At 43.5% G+C, this 22,238-nt stretch overlaps 1 pseudogene; it reads left to right on the forward strand.

The window, feature by feature from the left end:
- The first annotated feature begins 8,999 nt into the window (after window positions 1-8,999).
- Window positions 9,000-9,119, forward strand: LOC136650034 (5S ribosomal RNA; annotated as a pseudogene).
- Window positions 9,120-22,238: the final 13,119 nt, after the last annotated feature.

The following is a 22,238-nucleotide window of genomic DNA, read 5'->3' on the forward strand; positions in this document are numbered from 1 at the left end:
CTACCTCACGGGGTTGTTGTGAGGACAAAATAAGGGGAGGAACCATGTACACCACCCTGAGCTGCTCAGAGGAAGGGTGGCATAAAAATGTGAATTAAATAATTAATTAAGAATAAATTAATTAATTAATAGTTAAATAATTAATTGATTAATTGATTATGTCATATGGGGTGACAAAAATTTATGGGCCCCGGATGTCAAATGACCTAGCTACGCCTCTGAGCCAATAGATTGTGATTGAATCCAGAAAAGGTAGAAGCCTTCCTGGTAAGGAAATCCTTGATGCAGGTACTGTGTCATCTATCCACTCCGAGTGGGGTTGCACTCCCATGCAAGAAAGGGTGTAAAGTTTGGAAGTGCTCCTGGACTCACACCTCTCTCCGGAGAACTAGAAAGCCTATTTTGTTGTTCAGTGTCAGCTGATTACCAAGAATATGGAAGATCACTACTGTCTTAGGGAAAGGGTATTGCCAGGCTGTTATTATTTAAGTCTTACATTTTTTATCAGAAATTAATAGCAAAGAAAGATAAATATTTTGAAGTTTGTCTGAGATTGCGATATACTTCAAGATAGAGGAATGACTGCAATAATAGTTTCTTTTAATACTTTGGGTTAATGGGTTATCTACGTAGAAGCATGTAGCTCGTAATCCTTTATTCTTTTAAGCCTTGACTTTGGCAAGACATTAAGATGAATGTTGCTGAAGAAACCAATGGAAACTCTAACTTGATCATTAGTAAGTGGTGGAGAAAATCCTCGACTCTGTCGGCTATTGAGTTAATGCAGTGTTATTCAAACTGTGTAGCGCGGCTCTTTAGGGAGGCGCCAGGAACTCAAATGGGAGGCGTGAGATGTCCTCTTGCAGCGATACAGTCACACTCCTGGGCAGAATACGAGCCCATCTTCTGCCCGTCGTCTGCGCTTTTTTTTAAAGCAGAAGTAACGGGAGTTGCCCAGCTGCGAGAGTGGCTGCTGCCGCCCCACCCTCTTCTCCCTCCACTCCAAGGCTGCTGCCTTCTGTGTTCACTCTCTGACTCCAACCTTCATCTGGCAAGTACCAAGCATGCTCAGCTTGCAGTCCTTAACCCTCGCTGATCCTTGTCTGGTTGGTTCCTAGTTCCCAGCCTGGGATCACTTCTCATCAAAGTGAAATCTCTCTTTTCAACCCCCTCCCTCTTCCACTCCCTCCTTTTGATCTCCAAACCTTTCCGCGTTCCTCCCCCTCTCCAAATAAAACACTTCCTATTTTACCAGTCACCAGGGGTCTTAAAGTTGTTTCCATGCAGTTGGCAAAGGGGGGGGGGGGGAGGAGAGAGAAGCACACACTTTACTTGGCCAGGAGCAGAAAAAGGGTACTGTTTTTAAAGTGATTTATTAATCTTGTTGTTTGACTGAAGAGGAAAGGCTGTATTTTTAAAGTGATGAATCTTGCTATTTGAAGGGAATACTTATCAGCCATTGATGAAGTGATTGCCAGCCCAATCCTATCCACACTTTCCTGGGAGTAAGCCCCATTGACTCTAATGGGACTTACTTCTGAGTAGACATGCATAGGCTTGAGCTGTGCATCTCCTAGTATAGGAGACAAATCAGCTTCCTAACCAAACCCTTATCAGCTCTGATATATTTTCGTGGTCTATTTTTGTTTTCCCCACCAGCTGCTGGAAAAATTTAATTTAAATTAATAAAGGGTTCAATCCTATCCAAGGAGAATGGGAGAAATGACTAGTTGGATTGGGGTCCACAGGCGGGTGTGTGTGTAATGTTGGTCAGACTGGTTGTTCACAAAGTTCATTTGATAAAACAATTCTATTGGTATGCTTACAAAGTTTAAAAAAATGAGTCCTCCTGGACCAGACAAAATCTACCTACTCCAGCATCCTGTCTCCAACAGTGATCAGCAGCTGATCATTTATAAAGCATGTATGTTGCTGTGTATTAATAATATATTTTTAAGATCTGCATTTAATTAATGATATGATTAATATAATTAATATTAATATAGTTAATATATATTTAATATTTAATATTATATTATAACAAATATAATATTATAATATTATATTTAATATATTTAATATAGTTAATATTTCTAGCCACTTCCTGTTTAATGATGTCACTTTGAGCCCTCAGGAACATGATGGGTAGTCATGGCCAACAGCCACGGGGGTCAAGGGAGCCACTGGCCGGAAAAGTTTGAGTACCACTGAGTTAATGAATGAAGGTATCTGTGCAATATATTTTGCATAATGAGGCGATGCAGTCTTAAGCTTTGAAGGTATTGGATGGAAGAAGATTTTACAAGCAGTTGTGTGACAACATTGGAGTGACAGAAGTTAGACTGTTGACAAAAAAAAAAAAAATCAAGATAGATACCTGCTACTATATTGATTTTCTTGTTACCACTAGCCATCCCCAAATGACACCTGAAACTAAAACAATGCTGGAATGGAAAAAATGAGACAGAAAAGGAAGAATATGAAGAAAGAGGAAGACAGGGATAAGAACAAAGAACTCCTTTAAAGACAAAATGCTGTCAGTTTGGAACCTCTGCATTTGACAGCATATATGACAGCCTAGCTAAATTCTATTAACCTGTTTGTTCAGTAGAAATAATTTCCGTATGACAGATGAAGAAAAAATTATTGTATTTTTCACACTCATCCATCATCCTGCTAAAGTGGATTTGTGGCCAGGCAAATTTTTAGAACAATTTTGCTACATTGCTCTTCTTTACATTGAAACCACCATGGTGTTTGTTCTCTCTCTCTCTCTCTCTCTCTTATAGCCACAAACGCTTTTTTGCCAACTCAAATATCTGCTGCATCTCTATTTAATTGTCTCTTCCTCCTGGCTGTGTTGTCATCTTTATTATTTTTCATAACTCTGCCATACTTTGGGGAGATACTTTCAGAAAAAAAGTCCTTGAATTTTTTTAAAACAAATTTGCACATGTCAGACACATACAGGCCAAGGGCACTGGGCACACTTTAAAGGCCAATTTTAATCAGTTATCAGAAACAAATGTAATTTTCTAGTTGATGTCGCTATCTTTTGCTTTGTGAAGATATTATCTAACACTACTTATGCAAGCCTGAATGTATACAGTGTTGTTGGCAAGCCTAGATTCCCCAAGGGAGTTGATGAAAAATGAAGGTGTCTAGTTTTTTCATTGTTTTCCCTATTGAAAAACCCTAGCCTAGACTCCATTAACAGTTTTTGGATGAAATAAGTGATGTAGAAGACTTTAGTTGATTATATCTGTCCCCGCCATTAGTTGTCTTTGTAGCGTAAGGGCTAGAATAAAGAATGTCCTAAAGAATCCAGTACCTGTCCAAGAAAATATATAAATGTATTTAAAAAAAAAAAAAGCAGAGACAAATTTCCATCTAATGTTGTTACATTGCTTCTGCATTACAAAGTTGTTACAGCTGTGTGGGTGTTGTAATGTATGTCACTCTAAAGCCACCTACAAGTTAATAATCTATCATCAATTCCTCTATGTCTCTTGGGTATTCAACTCATTAATGCTTTTTTATTATTATTTTGCTTTTCCTCTCCCTCCCCCCAGTTTTTTTTTTTTTTTTTTTTTTTTTTTTGCCAGAAATATGCAGGTCAGTTGTCTGCCTCCTTTTATCATTACTTTTTCTAACAATAGTTTAGGAATAGTTGCCTGGAGGAGATGAACAAACTGAGAGAAGAAGAGTGAGAACCATTACAACTGGGAGGGAGCAGAAGTGAAGAAGAGATATAGCTTCTAAGGGTTTTTTTTATGCATAGAACAAATTGTAAGCACTGTGTTCTTCAGCTGACAGTGAAGAAATAGTGTAATCAAGGGGCAAAAGAAAGCAGGTTGGAAGAAAATATATATTTAGAATATCATCTTGGAGACAAGATTATATTATCATAAGAACATAAGAACATAAGAACAGCCCCACTGGATCAGGCCATAGGCCCATCTAGTCCAGCTTCCTGTATCTCACAGCGGCCCACCAAGTAATTATCTGGTAATATGGTAGTAGCAGTGAGAATTATTCTGGGCAAAGCATCAAACAGTGGCTTGGAGCCCATAGTTCCCTTCCACTAACAGAAAGATATCAGCTGTTTCTGATTCAGAAGAAATGTTTAGTGGGAGAAAAGTGACTCCGGACTGAGAGAAGTTGTTCTTTCGGACCCACCTCATGTAGAAGACTCACAAAAGCAAGCTCAAATGTTTTCTAAAGCCATGGTATGATTCACTAGAAGTGTGTTATGCTGTAACTTTTCCAACATGTTTCTCATACTGTAATGCAACCCCAAGTTCCTGATGAATATTGTAGTAAAGCAGCACGTTTTTCCAATAGATGTATCCTGGTCACGTCCATGTGATTCTTCTGTGTGGACAGATTGCTGATGCTACAGCCGAGATGGAGAGTTCTTGTTCTGAAGTATCGAGTGGTGCCTGTGGGATCACTCAGAATTGCAGATCAAGTGTTGCAGATCAAGCATATCAACTTCTGACATGAGAAGATTTTAGCTCTTCCCCTTATGAAGTAGAGCTTGAGAACAGGCTTAGTTCTTCTGGGAAAAGAAATCAGATAACAAAGCAAAGTAATCGGAATGTAGGCAATGATGACACTAGTGCAGTGGCGTAACTAAGGGGGTGCAGGGGGTAGCAAATGCACTAGGCAACAGGCTTGGGGGGCAACAACGTACAACAACGCATCCCCGCGTGCCTTTCATTGGGCTGCTGCAGTCCTGCTGGAGGCTGAGCCAACAGTCATAAGAACATAAGAACAGCCCCACTGGATCAGGCCATAGGCCCATCTAGTCCAGCTTCCTGTATCTCACAGCAGCCCACCAAATGCTCCAGGGAGCACACCAGATAACAAGAGACCTCATTCTGGTGCCCTCCCTTGCATCTGGCATTCTGACATAACCCATTTCTAAAATCAGGAGGTTGCGCATACACATCATGGCTTGTACCCCATAATGGATTTTTCCTCCAGAAACTTGTCCAATCCCCTTTTAAAGGCGTCTAGGCCAGACGCCAGCACCACATCCTGTGGCAAGGAGTTCCACAGACCGACCACACACTGAGTAAAGAAATATTTTCTTTTATCTGTCCTAACCCGCCCAACACTCAATTTTAGTGGATGTCCCCTGATTCTGGTATTATGTGAGAGTGTAAAGAGCATCTCCCTATCCACTCTGTCCATCCCCTGCATAATTTTGTATGTCTCAATCATGTCCCCCCTCAGGCGTCTCATTTCTAGGCTGAAGAGGCCCAAACGCCGTAGCCTTTCCTCATAAGGAAGGTGCCCCAGCCCCGTAATCATCTTAGTCGCTGTCTTTTGCACCTTTTCCATTTCCACTATGTCTTTTTTGAGATGCTGCAACCAGAACTGGACACAATACTCCAGGTGTGGCCTTACCATAGATTTGTACAACGGCATTATAATACTAGCCGTTTTGTTCTCAATACCCTTCCTAATGATCCCAAGCATAGAATTGGCCTTCTTCACTGCCGCCGCACATTGGGTCGACACTTTCATCGACCTGTCCACCACCACCCCAAGATCTCTCTCCTGATCTGTCACAGGCAGCTCAGAACCCATCAGCCTATATCTAAAGTTTTGATTTTTTGCCCCAATGTGCATGACTTTACACTTACCGACACTGAAGCGCATTGAAGTCGCCCACACACAGCCTCCTGCCCACCCAGCCAAGCATGCCCGTCCCAGAAAACACGGGATGGCGAGTGCTGCTGTTGCAGCTGTGGCTGCGGCTGTGCCTTCCCCCTCCTCTCCGGGGCCAAACTTCAGAGCCCCATCAGCCAGCCAATCAGCCAGCCAGCCAGTCAGGAGCCTCCCTCTGCTTCCTGCACCTTCCACCCGGCATCCCCCACTACCCAGGGATGTGCGGCCTCTGGCAAACCTTGCGGGCTCCTCCGTTACCCCTCACGCTGCAGCAGGTTGGTCAGCATCCCTCTCTCTCTCCCTCACTCACTTTCACACACACACACAAACACACACACAGACTTACGATCTCTTTACCACTCCTCACTCACTCACACACACAGAGCCAGGCTCCTGTGTGCCTGTCGGGGGTTGCATGTTCTTGCCCCCGCCCATTTTTATGTCCCCCCCAACCCTGGAGCATCACAGCCTCTCTCTCTCCCACTACCCCAAGCCTGGAGCATCTCAGCCTCTCTTTCCCCCCACCCCAAGCCTGGAGCATCACAACTTATCCACAACACAAATGCTCCCCCCTCTCTCTCTCTCTCACAGACACACACACACAGGCTGCCTTCTTTTCTTACAAACACAGATGCTCTGTTTCCCACACACACACACACACACACACACACACACACAGAGAGAGTGGGGGAGGGGCGCCTTCACTCACCTCATCCAGCCCCTGAACGTAAGCCCCCCCCCCCCAAGCTGGCAGCAACAAAGAAAAAACTATCTCCTTTGTCAGAATGCCAGTGTTTGCTTCTTGCACAAGCCCCAGGTAAGGCTCAGTTCTCACCATGAATCCAGAGGTTCAGTGTGTTGAGAACTCAAGTTGTGGTTCAGCTTTCCAGTTGTTGGAGAGATAACAGTAGCGGAGAGATAACGTGATCCCCTATTTGTGTGCACCTCGCTAACTCTAAGGCTGCAGTCCTATGCACACTTTCCTGGAAGTAAGCCTCATTGAACACAATGGGACCTACTTCTGAGTAGACAGGACTTACTTCTGAGTAGATATGAATAGGATTGCACTCTAAAAGTGCAGCAAGCACTTTCAACAAGTGCCTGCTCTTTCAAAATATTAACGAACATTTCCCACTCACTTTAACAAATGAAAAGACCCAATTTAATTAATTAAATTTGATGTCATTGTTGGGGACGGGGGCTACAGAATGCTCTTTGCAGCAGGCAGCAGCTGGGTTAGCTACACCACTGCACTAGTGACAGCAAAGCCCCTGTCTTTGGAGGCAAGTGTTTATCACAACAAGCCACCATCTTTGTACAGAACAAATATGTTAAAGGTTTTCTTGGCTGGCAGAGAGTTCTCTTTTAAATCTTCCCATTTTGCAGATGTTGCAAAAGAGCCTCAGGTTCCTGTTGGTCTTTCTGCTGCTGCTGTTTCTTCCTGTTCTTGCTGAACTACCCTAATGGACCCCTAACAGAAATCACTCCTTTTGTATACAGTGTAGGAGTGCCCCCTCTGCAGGCTGAGGCGGGGCTTTTACTCGGACAGGTTGGGCCAGGTGGGATGGGTCCCTACATTCATCCATTCATTACAGTGTACATGGATTGTTGAGCTGTAAAAATGAACCCAGGTACAGTAATTCACATGGGAATGTGTACCTGGGCACAGGCAGCTTTACTGGACACTGAGACTTGTAAATCTTTGCAAGGGAGGAAGTGGCGACAGAGCTCCTGTGATTGCACCATCACCATGCAAAAAGGGTTTTTTCCACTGACTAGAGGGGGTGGCCTTCTGGAGGGTGTGGGGAGCCTGCACCCCCCTCTGCAGGCCTCCCAGAACTGCTTTGAAATGCAGTCATGACCTGCTTCTGGTTTTCATCACAACACCCTTAAGGGGCTAGCGACCTTTTTTCCCTGGCTGGGGCATCACACCACCACAGTTTGGGAAAGGTGTGGGTCTTATATATGGGGGAAAAAAATTATCCAATATCACTTACAAGAGCCTCAAGTCTTAATTCTATCATAGCCCATGACAGATATGCTTTTAATTTTATTTTACCACCTGCTGGTGGCTTCATTAATTGTGACCTATGTGAAAAACATAATTCAGAACAGCCTGCTGAAGGTATCAGCGTCCACTGAGCCTTTTGCTTTGCTTCCCATTTGGCTAAATGACTTGTACATACAATGAATGAAGCTGTAGTGACTCTATTTGATTCCTGTGATTCATACCATTCTATGTTCCGTCCAAGACCTCCTCTGCTCCCCTAGACTTTAATTCAGAGATACTCAGAGGGTGTCATCACTTACTTACATTTGGAGCACCTGATCCTCTTTGTAAGTTGGCACTGGCCAACTGCCCAGCTTGCCACCATCTGCTGCTGTTGTCAGTAGTGACTTATCATTATGGGTATGAGGGAGCCACCATCCCTCCCACCCCATCTGCCTCCCCCATGCCTGTTCAGAAGGAAGCCAAAAGCTCACTCTATAACTTTCCACTCCAGATTACACAGCATGTTTTTAAAGTTGCTTAGGAACAGACCAATTTGTAAGCTTCCATAGGTTTTTTTAACAACATGTAACAAAAAAGGCCAGCCAATCCTCTTTTAAAACTTGGAAATAGAGGAGCAAATTCACCTTATTCTTGTTTCAGTCTTTAGATGTTCTGCTCTAAACCTAATTCTGGAATATATAGGGAGATTACACCATGTAAAAAAATTTAGGTGCTTAACATCTCTCTCAAATACTGAAAAGCATTGGTCCCATCACCGTCACATATAAAAGCTTTGATGGCGGAACTTTTGGACCTGGCAGTCACAGGATGAATCGTACTGAATCAGTGTAACAGTAGCTCAGGATGTAATGACATCTCTTCTGAATTTTACAAGCTTTTGAAACCTGATGCTTCTCGCTCACAGATATGTCTTGCAGCTTTACTGTCTTCCACTTAGTGCTGGCCCCAGGTCGCTGACAGCCTCCTTAAATTGGTGGCAAGGGTGTGCCATGGGCAGGGGGAATTTGGGAGGAGAATTGAGAGAGGCTGGGGGCATTTCAGGGGAGGGAGGGGTAGATCTTGGTGGCAGTGACCTATATCCCCAAAACCCTCCCTCAAAATGTCCTCTGGTTCTCCTCGGACTTAACCAGCAAAATGGCTGGCATAGGCCTTAGGTAGCCTCGTGTGGGAATAAGTAAAAAACCTGCTGCTCCTGCTGGTTGTCCAATTATCCCCACCACCATCACCATAGCAATGCAGCATGAGCATTTTTGGCATAGCTGCATGCAGTAAAGGGGAAGGGGATAGGATTGGGCTACAATAGTATTTATGTAGCAACTGTTACCCTGTGCATGCCCGATCTTGTCTGATCTTGGAAGCTAAGCAGGGTCAGGCCTGGTTAGTACTTGGATGGGAGACCTCCTGGGAATACCAGGTGCTGTAGGCATATACGATAGTCTTTCAAGACTGAAGGTTGCCAACCATGTAATAGTATTTGCAAAAAGAGCAAGAGTAATATCAGAGTGAATAATAACATGTTCTACTTTATATCTCGTAAGATAAATGCATGTTTTTCCTGTATATAAAGGAGATGATTTTTGAAGAAGACAAGAAAACCACATTACAAGCCGACTGTAATGGCAATTTGTGTTAGGTCTGCTTTGGATTTGTACAATTGTTTGTCTGCATGTCACCCAAAGAGCTCAGGCTAGCTATTTGCATGTACATAACTCTTATGGGACCTCAGAAAGACACAGTTCTAGCCTAGCTTAGAAAGTTACCCATTGCTTAACTATCTGCCAAGTTCAAGTGCTTTCACATGTACCAGCCTTAACACAGCACTTTAACGTGACCGCCTACTCACCCTTGGAGCCAGAAAATGGGACTGAATAGGAAAAATTTTTTCTACATATCTAGGTCTAGACCTGCTGTGCTGTAGCAATGAAGTTAATCTGTTTCAATGTGAGAGAAAACTATTATAAACTCTTTTATCAATAGATAAAGGAGCTACCAAAGAGCTACAATAGATAAAGGAGCTACGACTCAAAATAGCTACAAAGGTGATATAAATAGTAGATACCTATATGCTGGATATGTAGTAATTTACCACTAGACTTTATTTCCATTTGCTGAAAAGCTCTTAAAGAAACAAATATATTGGCAGCCAATAATCTGGTTTATCAAACACATGGCAGATTAAAGAATCCCTGGGAAATATGTATATATGATCCATGGTTGAAAAGAGGAATCTTGAGTGTATGGTTAGCTTTCAATGTGTTCAAATATAGGGTTAATTGGAAAGAAAAATGACTCCCACCCGCTGAAAAAGCTTGAAAGCTGTCTTGAAAAAAACAAAACAAAACATGTAGCAAATAACTGAGATGGGTGAGAAAATTAATGAACTATATCAGGGCTACAGGTTGTCAGTCACAAAATAGATTTATGGAAAAATGGATCTGAATCTTGGAATGACACATTATAAATAATGTTCAACCATATGCACAGTTCTTGTTATAAATTATTCTATACTACTTTATTCACTTTTCATGTTAATAAGAAATAATAATTAAAAAAGAAAACGTGCATAGGCTTAGATAAGCCTAGCGTGTCCCCCCCATCCCTAAGCTCATGAGGTTCTTACCATACTTATGGTGAAATTCACTTTCTGTACACCCAGGCAGAACCGATCTGAGCAGACATGTACTTTGTAAGAGCAACTGTGTCTCTCTCCTGCCTAAATAAATATCATAGACTGCAAACAATTTATTTCCCATGATCCATACGGAACACCATCAGATGGTTTCCCATGTCACGTTTTTAAAATTTGTAAGTGACATTTGTTCAAAGGGAGAATATCAAAGCGTTCTTTTCAAGCCCTCAGAAGGAACTAAACTTCAAGAATAATTTTGAACTTTTTTTTTCAAGGCCTTGAAGTGGGCCCAGGAGTTCAGTATGCTTAAAACTGGCTTCTATAGTTCAGAAAGATTTCCACGATTTAACATGATAATAAAAATGTCTTACAGCCTCAAAGATTAAATAAAACATTTTTTCCTCCTTTTTTGGTTTCGGCCTGGAACAAATATAAACCTTTATGCCATATGCTGCTATTTGTGGTTTCGCTTAATATGAAGCACCATATTCTGCTTGACTTTTAGCATTTAATTAAGAGAACTTTTTTTACTATAGGCAACTTAGCACAATATATAGAATAGGAGCAAGGGACACACACACCCATTATATATGTTGATGGGACTTGTGAGAAGGGGGAAATACCTACATTTCCATTGGATTCACTTTCAAGAAAGCAGCAAGTATCCCTGGGTGTTGTACGATTATTATTATTATTGCTATAATGTTAATTGTGGGAATTGGCAAGTACACAATTTGTTCTTTCCATTCTTTCACTTGCCTTTGTGGTACGTTTTGTTTCTTGGCCTCAGAAACAGACTACAATAATAAAACAAACTCCTTAGTAAACAGGTTCTGAGTAGTAATGTAGTCATTTAAACCTCGGACTTTTGAGCCAGGGGCTATGGATTCCATTCTTGCCATGTGGTGTTTTCTTTTGTTTGCTTCCACTCTAACCCTCTCCACTCTTAAAACAATCATAACATTTTTAAGAATGAGAAAACATCACAGTTTAATTTTAAACGTAACATCTGTGTGTTCCGCTGCCTACAAAAGTTGTCATTTTATTCTTCTTCGTTTTCAAAATAGATGATAAATAATGTCTGGGGGGAAACGGCAAATATTGGCAAAGCAGCATATCTGCTAAATTAAGTTTAAGACTATGCAAAGAATGTGGATTGTTGAAAAAGTAAGAATTGAACACTTGGAGGTAAGTAAGGGCCCAATCCTATCCAACTTTCCAGTGCCATTGCAGCCATAGCAAAGGGGCATGTGCTGCATCCTGTGGTGAGAGAGCAATCATGTTGGCTTCCTCAAGGTAAGGGAATATTTGTTTCCTTATTCCAGGGCTGCTTTGGCACTAGAAAGCTGGATAAGACTGGGCCCTAAGAACTTGAAACTTCTGATGTATAATGGCAAAACATTACTTTTTACTATTCATACTAGATAAAAGGGTGTTTATTCATGTCAGTTTTTCAAACATCATCATGTACTGAATAACTACAATTTTATAAAAAGAAAACAGTGTGTTGGCATCCTTCAGTCTCAGAAGATTATGGTAATGCGCTCTGAATAGTGGTTCTGGAACAGAGTGTCCTCTCCAGTGCGCGAAGCCTGGGTAAAGTAGGTATGGAGGATAGGCTGTTACCCATGCAGCAAATCCCCCCTCTCCACGTCGCTGAAATGGTCCAATGGAAAGGCAGAAGCCAATACGGTTGGTTCCAGCGGCGTCGCAGGAGTTGCCAGAACGTGACTGTGTTCAGCCATGAACTGCCTCAGGGACTCCGGCTCCAGATTTTGCCTTGAGGTTGACTCCTGAAGCCTTTTCCATAACTGGATGTAGCCACAAGGCAGTGGAGGTTTGGGATCAGAGTTTTCCTTCTCTCAGATGAGCTGCCTTCCCAGGCTAATGAGTCCCATCTACCCGGTGGCTGTTTAGTCGCCTCTTATGACAAGTACAGCCAAACTGAGGGCCTATTCTTATCCCAAGCCCCCAGGGGGGAAAAAAGAAACCAAAAAGAAAACAAGTACCACATCAAAATGGCAAAGGATCTCCAATAAGAGATTTTTTTTTCAGAAGCATGGTCCTCTTATCAACATGGAACTAGATGAATTGTAGCCCTATTCAGGCATTGTGCTCTTATGTAGAAATGCATGAGGGAAATGAATGAAAGTACACCAGCTAGCCATGCCAACAAACTCACTGGCTTGGCCTCAGGGCTTCCACGTAGTTGCAGCACCAAATGTGGGGAGGGGAGGGTTCTTCCATGTGATGAAGAACCATAGGTTTGGCACTGCCTTCTGCAGAAGTTTGTCAAAGGTGCATTGGTGAAGCGGCAAGGCTGGAGAGAGTGATGGCACAAGGGGACATGACTAGCTGATGTGCTTCCATTTATACTATTCATAACCTGCGTAAGGTTAATTCTATCACCCTAGTCAAAGCTATGGTTTTCCCAGTAGTAATGTATGACTGTGAGAGCTGAACCATAAGGAGGGTTGAGTGGTGAAGAGTAGATGCTTTTGAATTATTAGAAGTCGGAGAAGACTTCTGAGAGTCCCCTGGACTGCAAGGAGATCAAATCAGTCAATCCTACAAGAAATCAACCCTGAATGTTCATTGGAATGACAGATACTGAAGTAGAAGCTTAAATACTTTGGATACCTCATGAGAAGGCAGGACTCTTTTGAAAAGTCCCTAATGCTGGGAAAAATTGAAGGCAAAAGGAGAAGGGGACAGCAGAGGATGAGATGATTAGAAAGTGTCACTGAGGCAATGAACATGAATTTGGACAAACTCCAGAAGTTAGTGGTAGACAGGGAGGCCTGGGATGCTGTGTGGCGCATGGGGTCACGAAGAGTCGGACAAAACTTAATGACTGAACAAAAGCAGTGAACTTAATTTCATAGAAAAACTTTTAAAAATTTAAGACCCCTAAAATGAACCAATATCTAAAAAACAAGAGACAAAAGCTGTTGGTGCTGCTGTAGTGTTTGAACAAATTTCTGTCACATGTTAATGAGTCATGTATTCTATGTTAAAACCCCAAATATTGAAAGGTGTGATTCACAGTGCAAGCATATGCATGTTTACTCGGAAGTAAGCCACACTATTTTCAGTGGGGTTTATTTCCAGGTGTGTATAGGATTGCAACATCAGATTATCATCCGAATCCTAACTAAGTTACAACAGAGAACAGAGGTTCTGCTATTGTAAACAGCAGGGATGGCAGTCCAGCGCGGCTTGACTCGAGTCAAGTCGTCGAGTCACTGCCCCCTGCAACTTGACTCAAAAACAAGTCATAACGGGCACTTTTCAAATTGCCAGGTCACCCTTTAGTGACTCTAAAAGACTCGAGTCGAGTTGCCTAGCCCCTTTAAAAAGTCAGCCGTGGGAAAAATGGGGCTGTGTGTGTGTCAGAGTTCTCATTACTCACTCTCCTGCTGATCCCACCCATCCCTAAACAGGGCAGGAGTGGGTGGGTGGGGCTGCGAGAGAGCAGGGATAGAAGCAGCAAGAGGGAGGAGGGTCACGCGCAGCAGCTGGGAGGCTTACCAGGATGACCCAATCCTTTGTAGCCCTACTTGGAAGTAATCCCACCGCAGCCGGTCATTCAATGATACTTCCACTTCCCCACCAGCCATGGTGGAAAGCGTGATCACTATGAACTACTTCCCCCCCCCCACTTCCCCACCTCCTTTTTCCCCCTCCAGCCACTTGTAAGGCAAGAACCCCCTTGGGCTCCTTCTTCTCTCCCTCAACCAATAAAAATACCGGATTGCCCATCCTGAGTCTGATGATCATCCATTCCTTCCTTCCTATCACAGATGAGCAAAAGAGCTTTCTCCTGCCTCTCCCCTCCTACTCAGATGCATAAACCCTTTCCTTCCTCCTGGGTGGCACTTCCTACTGCTCACCTGCTCAGAATGCTGGCCCCACAAGGTTTTTCATGCCACGAAAACAGGAAGCAAGCACACCCAGACACAGGTAGACTCGCGTCAGCATGTGTGAGAACAAGTGCCAAGTCAGGGTGGCCCTAACTCGTGTATTTTTCAGAGTCTTCCAGGTGCATGACTCATATGTCAGCTTTCTCTCTTTATTGTTCATTCTTTTTTGTGCTTTCAACCTGTAGTGACCATTTTTTTTTTATTTCAACTGAAGTAGTGCTTCTCTTTGATTGAGATTAGTATATTCTTCTTGTATTCTTTTATGTTTGTGACTTTGCTTTGGTTTGCTTTTTGGTAAAGCAAAGCACAATGGTAAAAAGTGTGTTTCCTTGAAAAATGAAACCCACACCCCTTTCAGCATGTAAAAAAACAATAATTCCCTGACTTTAACTCCTTTTTTTCCTGTGGCTTCTACAAAACAGCCACTGCACATTCTTAGATCTGTGTCGTAGGTTGTCATCTTGCCCTTCCTCCAAAGAGTTTAGAACAGTAGAGTGGTTCTGCCCCCATTGCACCTTCAGTGATCCTGTGAGGTACATTAGATTGAGAGAAAGGGTGAGTAGGACAAGGTGTGCTTCATGGGTGAGCCTAGATTAGATCTAAGATAATCACAGTTCTGGTCTAATACTCTGATCACTACACTGTGCTGGTTCTCTTTTGTCAAGTGCTGAAAAGGACATTTGAGGGCTCCTGGAAGAAACAACTTGTGTGCACAACTGCACAACATGACCAGTGGAAGTGTTTTTCTTTCACCCAAAGCAGCACATGGTGGGGCCATGATCATGATCAAAACCATGAACACAATCAAACAAAACAAAGTATAATCAATTTCTTTGCATGATCACCAGAAAAGTGCTAAAACTTCCCTATCCCCTATCACCATTCATCATGTGTTGTGTCTCCCTTTTTGCAATGAATGAATGGATGAATGAATGAATGAAATACAGTTTAAAACACTATCCCCCATCTAGCGACACTGCACAATTACAAGCATGTCTTTGTAAAACCAAAACCAAAACTGATCACAGAAGGTGCCTTTCTCTGAATATCAGCAATACGTTTTCTCCCTGATGCCACTTATGCCCTCAGCCCATTCTTGAAATGGTAGTTTATTTATGTATTTACCACATTTTTACCCTGCCTTTCTCCCCAAGGGGACCTGAGGCAGCATACAAAAGTGCAAGTACAGAAATAGTCAAAATCGCAATTAAAAAAACAATTGCATTCTGCCCTAAAAATCCATAAAGCATTAAAACAAACTTAGAAACAACCATAAAACATAATTACAATTAAACATAAGAGCAACAGCAGCACCTACAATGGACAAACCTGTAAAAGCCGAATGTTAATTAAAAAGGCTGACTCAGAAATCTTGTCTTAAAAAATGTCTTCAGGCTTCACCGGAAGATCTCCAAGGAGAGAGCAGTTTGTAACTTGAGAGGGAGGGAATTCCATACAGTTGGTGCCACTATTGAGAAGGCCTATTTCTTGCCGCTACCCTCTGCACCCCCCTAGGCAACTTCCAGAAGCATAACTAAAGGCCCAGTCACCTGGGGTAGTGACATCAAGTAATGTTGTGATATCACTTCAGGTTTGCCTGGAGGAGGAGGGACTGGTGGTGGCTGTTTCGCAGTCCGGCTGCTGCCCCTGTTCCTTCTTCTGTGGGGGCTTCAGTGTCATAGAAGAGGAGGTGATGATGGTGGGGAAAAAAATATGTCCTCCTTGATGTAGCACTTGGGGCAGAAGCCCCTCAGGTGCCACCCTTGTTATGCCTCTGGAGATGGCACTTGTAAATGATCCTTCTTTTCCCTTTGATGTTCCCATAAAAGTTCACTTTTATGAGCTTTCTTCTAGTTGTACAACTCTGGATACACTCCCATAGCTTTGTTTTTAATTAAGAGATGGTGCTTTGATTTTTAGCCAAGAAGGAACCTGAAAGTGATATATGGTGAAATGTCACAGCCTTTCAAAATCCAATTTGGTTTTCTAATAACTAATTAGGTATTCACAAATATGTTTTCCAAAAACGTGTTAATGGAATCCAAGTACCACATCCGTGTCACGGCAGAGCACGTGTCAGAGGGCTAAATAGGTGTTGGTCCTTTTGCAAACCATTACCAGGTTCAAATTTAAATGACATCTGCAGGGGTGGGTGTCATTTCCCCCCTCAGGATTCAAAAAGTAAAGACCCGCTGAAATATTCTGTTTCAAGTGCCTGGTCTTCGAGTATACGCCAGCAGCAGAGGTGCTTTCGGAATGACAAATTTGTTTTGATGCCAATAGGCATCCGCAGAAAGGTTAATGCAGCCTGAATTGTGTGGCTGAGGAGATCAGATGTGGAGAACAAACAGGGCTCCCCTTCAGAGCGAGAGTGTGGCAGAGCTAGAAATGACAGCCACACAGCACAAGCTGTTCTCTCTTCGCCAGGCGGTGCCAGCAAAAATGTTAGAAGCAGCAGGGCGACAGGCATAACTTGTATGCAAATTGCCCAATTAGGTGTAACCTGCTATTGAAGGAACATTTGCAAAAGGCAACAACGCATCGCAGAGACCATTCAGCACGACTGCCATGTAAATTCAAAATTTGTCCCAGATTATAAAGATAGAAGACTTTTTGTTAGTTTGTATGCTGAGAATTACTGGGATCCCATGAAATATGCAGTTCTAAAAATGTCAGGTACCCTGTGTACATAATAATCAGGGTGTGACATGCAGGAGTTATGGTAAAGAACAAATGCTTTCCCCCTCTGGCTCCAGTCACATATGAAAGGTCAAGGTTTCCATAGGAGTCAGTATCCTATGCAAATCCCCTGGGACCTGATCTTTCAAGAAGCCAAGTGCCTGCTATGACACGCTGAGCATACTGAATGTATGTTGATTGTCGTGGGATGCCACTGAGACTTGAAAACACACACGCATCTCACTCTATCAACAGCCAAGTGCAGGCAGGGTCTGTTCCCCCCTTATTATTGCATTTTATCCTGCATGGGAAGTTAAATCATTTTTAGTAGTATAACCATCAGTAAGAGAATGCTTACTGATGAACACACATGCACATAAATTCTCTCTCTCTGCTGGATAAACAAGCAACCTACACACCTGTTCCCCTCTGTTAATATCCTTGGTTTTATTCTATGTTCTGGCAACATCCCTTTTTCACAGCACTTAAACACTTTCCATAAGCAAGTTGAAGAGATACAGGCATTCATGCAAACCAAAAGCCATCAGTGTTAGGTCCTCCTTTTCTCAGGAATAAGTACCTGTCTGCCTTATCGCAGACCTTTTGTGCTCTGAAATTCATGCTGCAGCAATTTACTCTCAAAAAGATCCGGTTCTGTGGAGCCACGGGTTATCATTCCTGCCATTCCTTGCAAGCCTCTGCAGGCTGTGCTATTCATCATATATTGAAAACAACAGCCACTTGGTTTGCATGCTTGTCACACCTTTCCTTCAAGGAACTTGGTGGACTTGCACAATCCACTTCATTTCATCTTCACAACAACCCAGGGAGATAGGCTAGGCTGAGATAACTGCTGGGGGTTTCATGGCCAACTGAGGATTTGAATGGATTCATCCTCTAAACCAGTGTTTCTCAATGTTTGTCTCCCACTGTACCGCTTTGCATGGTCCACATTCTGGAAGCAGCACCAGAAGTAACTGGCAATGATGTCATTGCCAGTTACTTCCGTATTGACGCAATACGGCAAACATCAGTAAGAGGCTCAGGGAGGACAGGAGGGCTTTTTTGAGTGCTCTGGTGCATACTAGAGCACTGCCTACTGAGCCGAGTCTCCTACTCCTGCTTGTCACATTGCATTGCTAGTCTTGCTGCTAGGAAGCAGGGGTCTGGGGGTTCTGTGAGTACCACCAGACAACACTTACAGTACCACCAGTTGTACAAGTACCACTGGTTGAAAAACACTGTTCTAAACTGATATTCTGTCTCCTGCACCACACGGGCATAAAAAAAACCACTTTTGAGAGGGGAAGTAGTCATCCTAGTGGAAAGGGAAGACATTTAGGTCCCCTTCATAGGTTTTGGCAGCAGTGTGGCAGCCACTGCCTTATGGATACATTTCATGCAACTGCACTACTAACTGGAACTTTAGTAGGGCAGGAGGTGTGGTCTGCAGGTTGAGTTGCCTGCCTGCCTGCTGAGGAAAGCTAAATGGGAGCAGTTCAATTTTGTCTGGAAAGGAGACTGGATTGAAGCCAGAAGTCACTGGCATGTTGTGATAACTCTCTGGGAGAGAAAGGAGTCGCTGGCATGCCACAGTGAGAATGAAATGCTGAGACATCAGTTGGAAAGAGCGATAACTTGAGATCCTGCCTGGCAAGATTTGTAGCTATTTGCAGAAGCTCAAAGGCATGTGCTGTGCAGCCAGAGAGATGAAGCTGGGAGGAGTGGTAGGGCTAGTCAGGGGTGGTTATTGGCAGCAATGGCACCAACAACATGCTATACACCCTGCCTGGCCTTGTCCCACCTCCCCAGGTCCACTTGGACTTGCGCCAACCAAAGAGCAGATGTAGGTCCAACTAGATCCATAGAGTGACAAGGGGCTTACCTGGGTGTATAGGAACAAAAGTTCCCTTAACCCAAGGAGACCTCCTCACCACCACCACCATAGGGTGCAATGCGAATTTCCATGGATGCAGCTGCAACGACTCTGGTGGTGGAGGATAGGACTGGAGCCTTACAGCCCAATCATATGCATGTCTGCTCAAAAGTAAGTCCCATTATAGTCAATGGGGTTTACTCCCAGGAAGTGTGAATAAGATTGCAGCCTTACAGCCCAATCCTGAGCTCCTGTGATGCGCAGCTGTGGCAGCACCGAAAACGGATACCGCCGCATCCTGTGGCGCAAATGGCAGCTGTGAGTGGCACCTCAGCAGAAGGGGACTTTTGTCCCCTTCTCCCAAGTAAGGGAAACAGCCCCACAATGGGGCTACTCAATGAAGCAAGAGCGTTCGTGTCGGGTGCCAAATCCCACTAGAACGCGCAGGATACTCCCTCCTCCGCTTTCCTCCCTCCCTGCTCCCTCCTCTCGGCACACCTTCCGCCTGCCCTCTCCCCGCCTCCCCATCATGCCTCCTCCCCACCTTCTGCCCACCTCCCCCCTCCCCAGAACACCTCCTCTCCGCCTCCCTCCACCCCTGCTTTCCTCTCAATGGCTCAGTGTTCTGTGTGACCACCCAGCAGCGGAGGCCGGGCACCCGCCCAACGCTAGCCCAGAGCCAGCCAACGTTGGGCTAGCATGGGCGCTGGCCCGCTGTTAGGCTGTGTGACCTGTCAGACAGTGCACGCCAGCGGTACGTCAGCGCGTCAATTCCAGGATTGGGCTCTTAGAGTGCTAGACTATGTATGTTTACTCAGAAGTATGTCCCATTATATTCAATAGGCTGTACCCAGCTATATAAGAGTAGCACTTCTGGCTCATGCCAAAGTTCCATCTAGACCAGTATCCTTCACCCAGTGTGTGTTTATTTTGTGGAACTCCTTATCATAGGAAGTGCTGATGGCATCTCACCTAGATGACTTTAAGAGGGGATTGGACAAATTTTTGGAGAAAAGTCTGTCACAGCTTACAAGTCATGATAGGTATGTGCAAGCTCCTGATTTTAGAAGTGGGTTACCTCAGGATGCCAGATGCAGGGGAGGCCACCAGGATGCAGGTTGTGTCTTGTTGTCTTGTGTGCTCCCTGAAGCATCTGGTGGACCACTGTGAGGTACAGTATGCTGAACTAGATGGGCCTTTGACCTGATCCAGCCAGGCTCTTCTTATATTCTTATCCTGTTTCCCACAGTGGTCCAACAGCTGCCCCTGGGAAGTCCACAATCAGGAAAGAAAGGCATACTTTTTTCTTACTTTTGCTCTCTTGCAACTGATATTCAGAGGGACATACTGCAGCTGAACCTGAAGGTAGCACATAGCCATCATAACTAGTAGCCATTGATAGATGTGTTATCCGTGAACCTAACCCCATTTTAAAGCCATCACAGCTAGTGGCCATCACCTTATTTGCAAAGGTTTGAAGCCTGAACGTACATGAGCTACATAGTATCTCTCGTCTGGGAGCTCAGTAGACCAGTGCTTGTGTCCTAGGCAAATGTCTCAGTTTGCTTTCTGCTGAGCCTGCTTCTTCTTAGTAAGATCCTTTGAAAAAAGTTTTAAAGGCAAGTTCTCTTGCTAATAATAATAATAATAATAATAATAATAATAATAATAATAATAATAATAATAATAATATACCGCCTTTCTTGGTCATCAGATTTCTCCACAGACTTTAATCCAAGGTGGTTTACACAGGCAGGCTGTTCTAAACCCCTCTAGGGATTTTTACAATTGACTAGTTCTAGTCTTTCATAGAACTCCTTGTTCCAGCTGGATTCCTTCCCGGTCTGGCCTCTCTCTGGCCCTTTGCCTCCCACACTCCACTTGACGGCAACTCCTTTCTGCCACTTAGGGTCAGCTCATCAGTATATCAGCGTGTCATCAGTTCTCGGGTACTTCCGGTTGTTTCTAACTGGCAGCCTCAGATCTTCAGGCATACAAGACGGCAGCTCTACCAACTGAGCCAGACCTACTTCCTCCTGATGACTTCTCTACTTGACTTCTGATGACCTCCTGATGACTTCTCAACTGCTCTAGAAGTCCCTGAACTCTGCTTCCCCTGAGCCCCCTCAACTATACCCCCGTTCTTTAAACTAGTTTTTCAATTGCTACTGAAAGGAAGCATTGGAATATTATGTCCTTCATTCCCTTGCCCTGTTCACCTATTATGCTGTTTACATATTATCTTGTGGGATATCACCCCATAATTTCCTTTTCCCTGATAACACTGAGCAGATGACACATTTTTGGCACAGGCCGTGGAAATGTTCCATTAGTTTCCCCCAACTCACATCAGCAATAACAACAGTGGCTGATGCAAGAACCACATTCCCCATGCCACGTGCATCACAGAATATGAAATGCTGTACTATCATCACCAAAGGCTGTGAGTGATGCTGAAAGGCTGAAAATCTTCTGAAGTCCTTGGTATTAACACCTGATGAACCAATGTTACAAATCCTCTTTGAAATACCTGCAAAATGGAGAAGGTCACCAAGATTGCCTCCGAGATATAGTCTCTGTGTGCCCCAAGTGTAAAGCAGCCCTTGGTGTCCTGTGTCCTTTCTAGAGGTTACATTCAGCAGCACAGTTTAGTAACCAACCTTGGTAACCACAGATTACATCTGTGAATGTCTGCGGGATTAGTGCAGCATCTAAATGTAGATATGAGCAATACAACCTGATCCTATTGATTCAGAGTGCCAAGTTCAACCGACTCAACCAGACTAACGTAAACTAACTAATCAATGTGAACTACCCTTGCAGTGGAACAAGATTTCCGACTGGCTCAGAGGCAAAGTCCAGAGACTATGAAACCCAGTGGGGCTAAGTGATCAGTGCTTTCTAGAGAATTGTGTGTAGCCTGCATTTAAGTGTGCATTTATTTTCTATTTGTTAAATCATGCTCCTTTATAGGATAAATTGGATGGTTTAGGTATAGCATCAACTGTAATTAATTGGTACGCTTGCTGCTTAAAAGGGCACATACAACTTGTGTTATTAAATGGTGTCATGTCAGATTTAATGGATGTCATTATAGGAGTACCTCGGGGATCCATCCTTGGACCATTGTTATTTACGATCTTTATAAATGAACTGACAAGTTGGCATATTGAGTGCAGTATTCATTTTTATGCTGATGACACAGTCCTGTGCAGGCGTTCCTAGTCATTAACTGAACTTGAAGCTGACCTGCTCGGGGATTTCAAACATTCAGCGTTACTTTGGTGTCAAACAGGTTGCTTAGGGAAGGCGACATTAGCAACGATCAAGTTGCAAAAAGTTCAGGCCTGTTCATTTTTTTTTTTAAAAAAAAAGCCTTTTGTGTCTGACCAAGGAAGAAAAATTATATGGAATTTAATTTCCTGAAGCAATACTAGG

The sequence above is a fragment of the Tiliqua scincoides genome, chromosome 4, assembly GCF_035046505.1.
Source record: "Tiliqua scincoides isolate rTilSci1 chromosome 4, rTilSci1.hap2, whole genome shotgun sequence".
In the NCBI taxonomy this organism is placed as follows: domain Eukaryota; kingdom Metazoa; phylum Chordata; class Lepidosauria; order Squamata; family Scincidae; genus Tiliqua; species Tiliqua scincoides.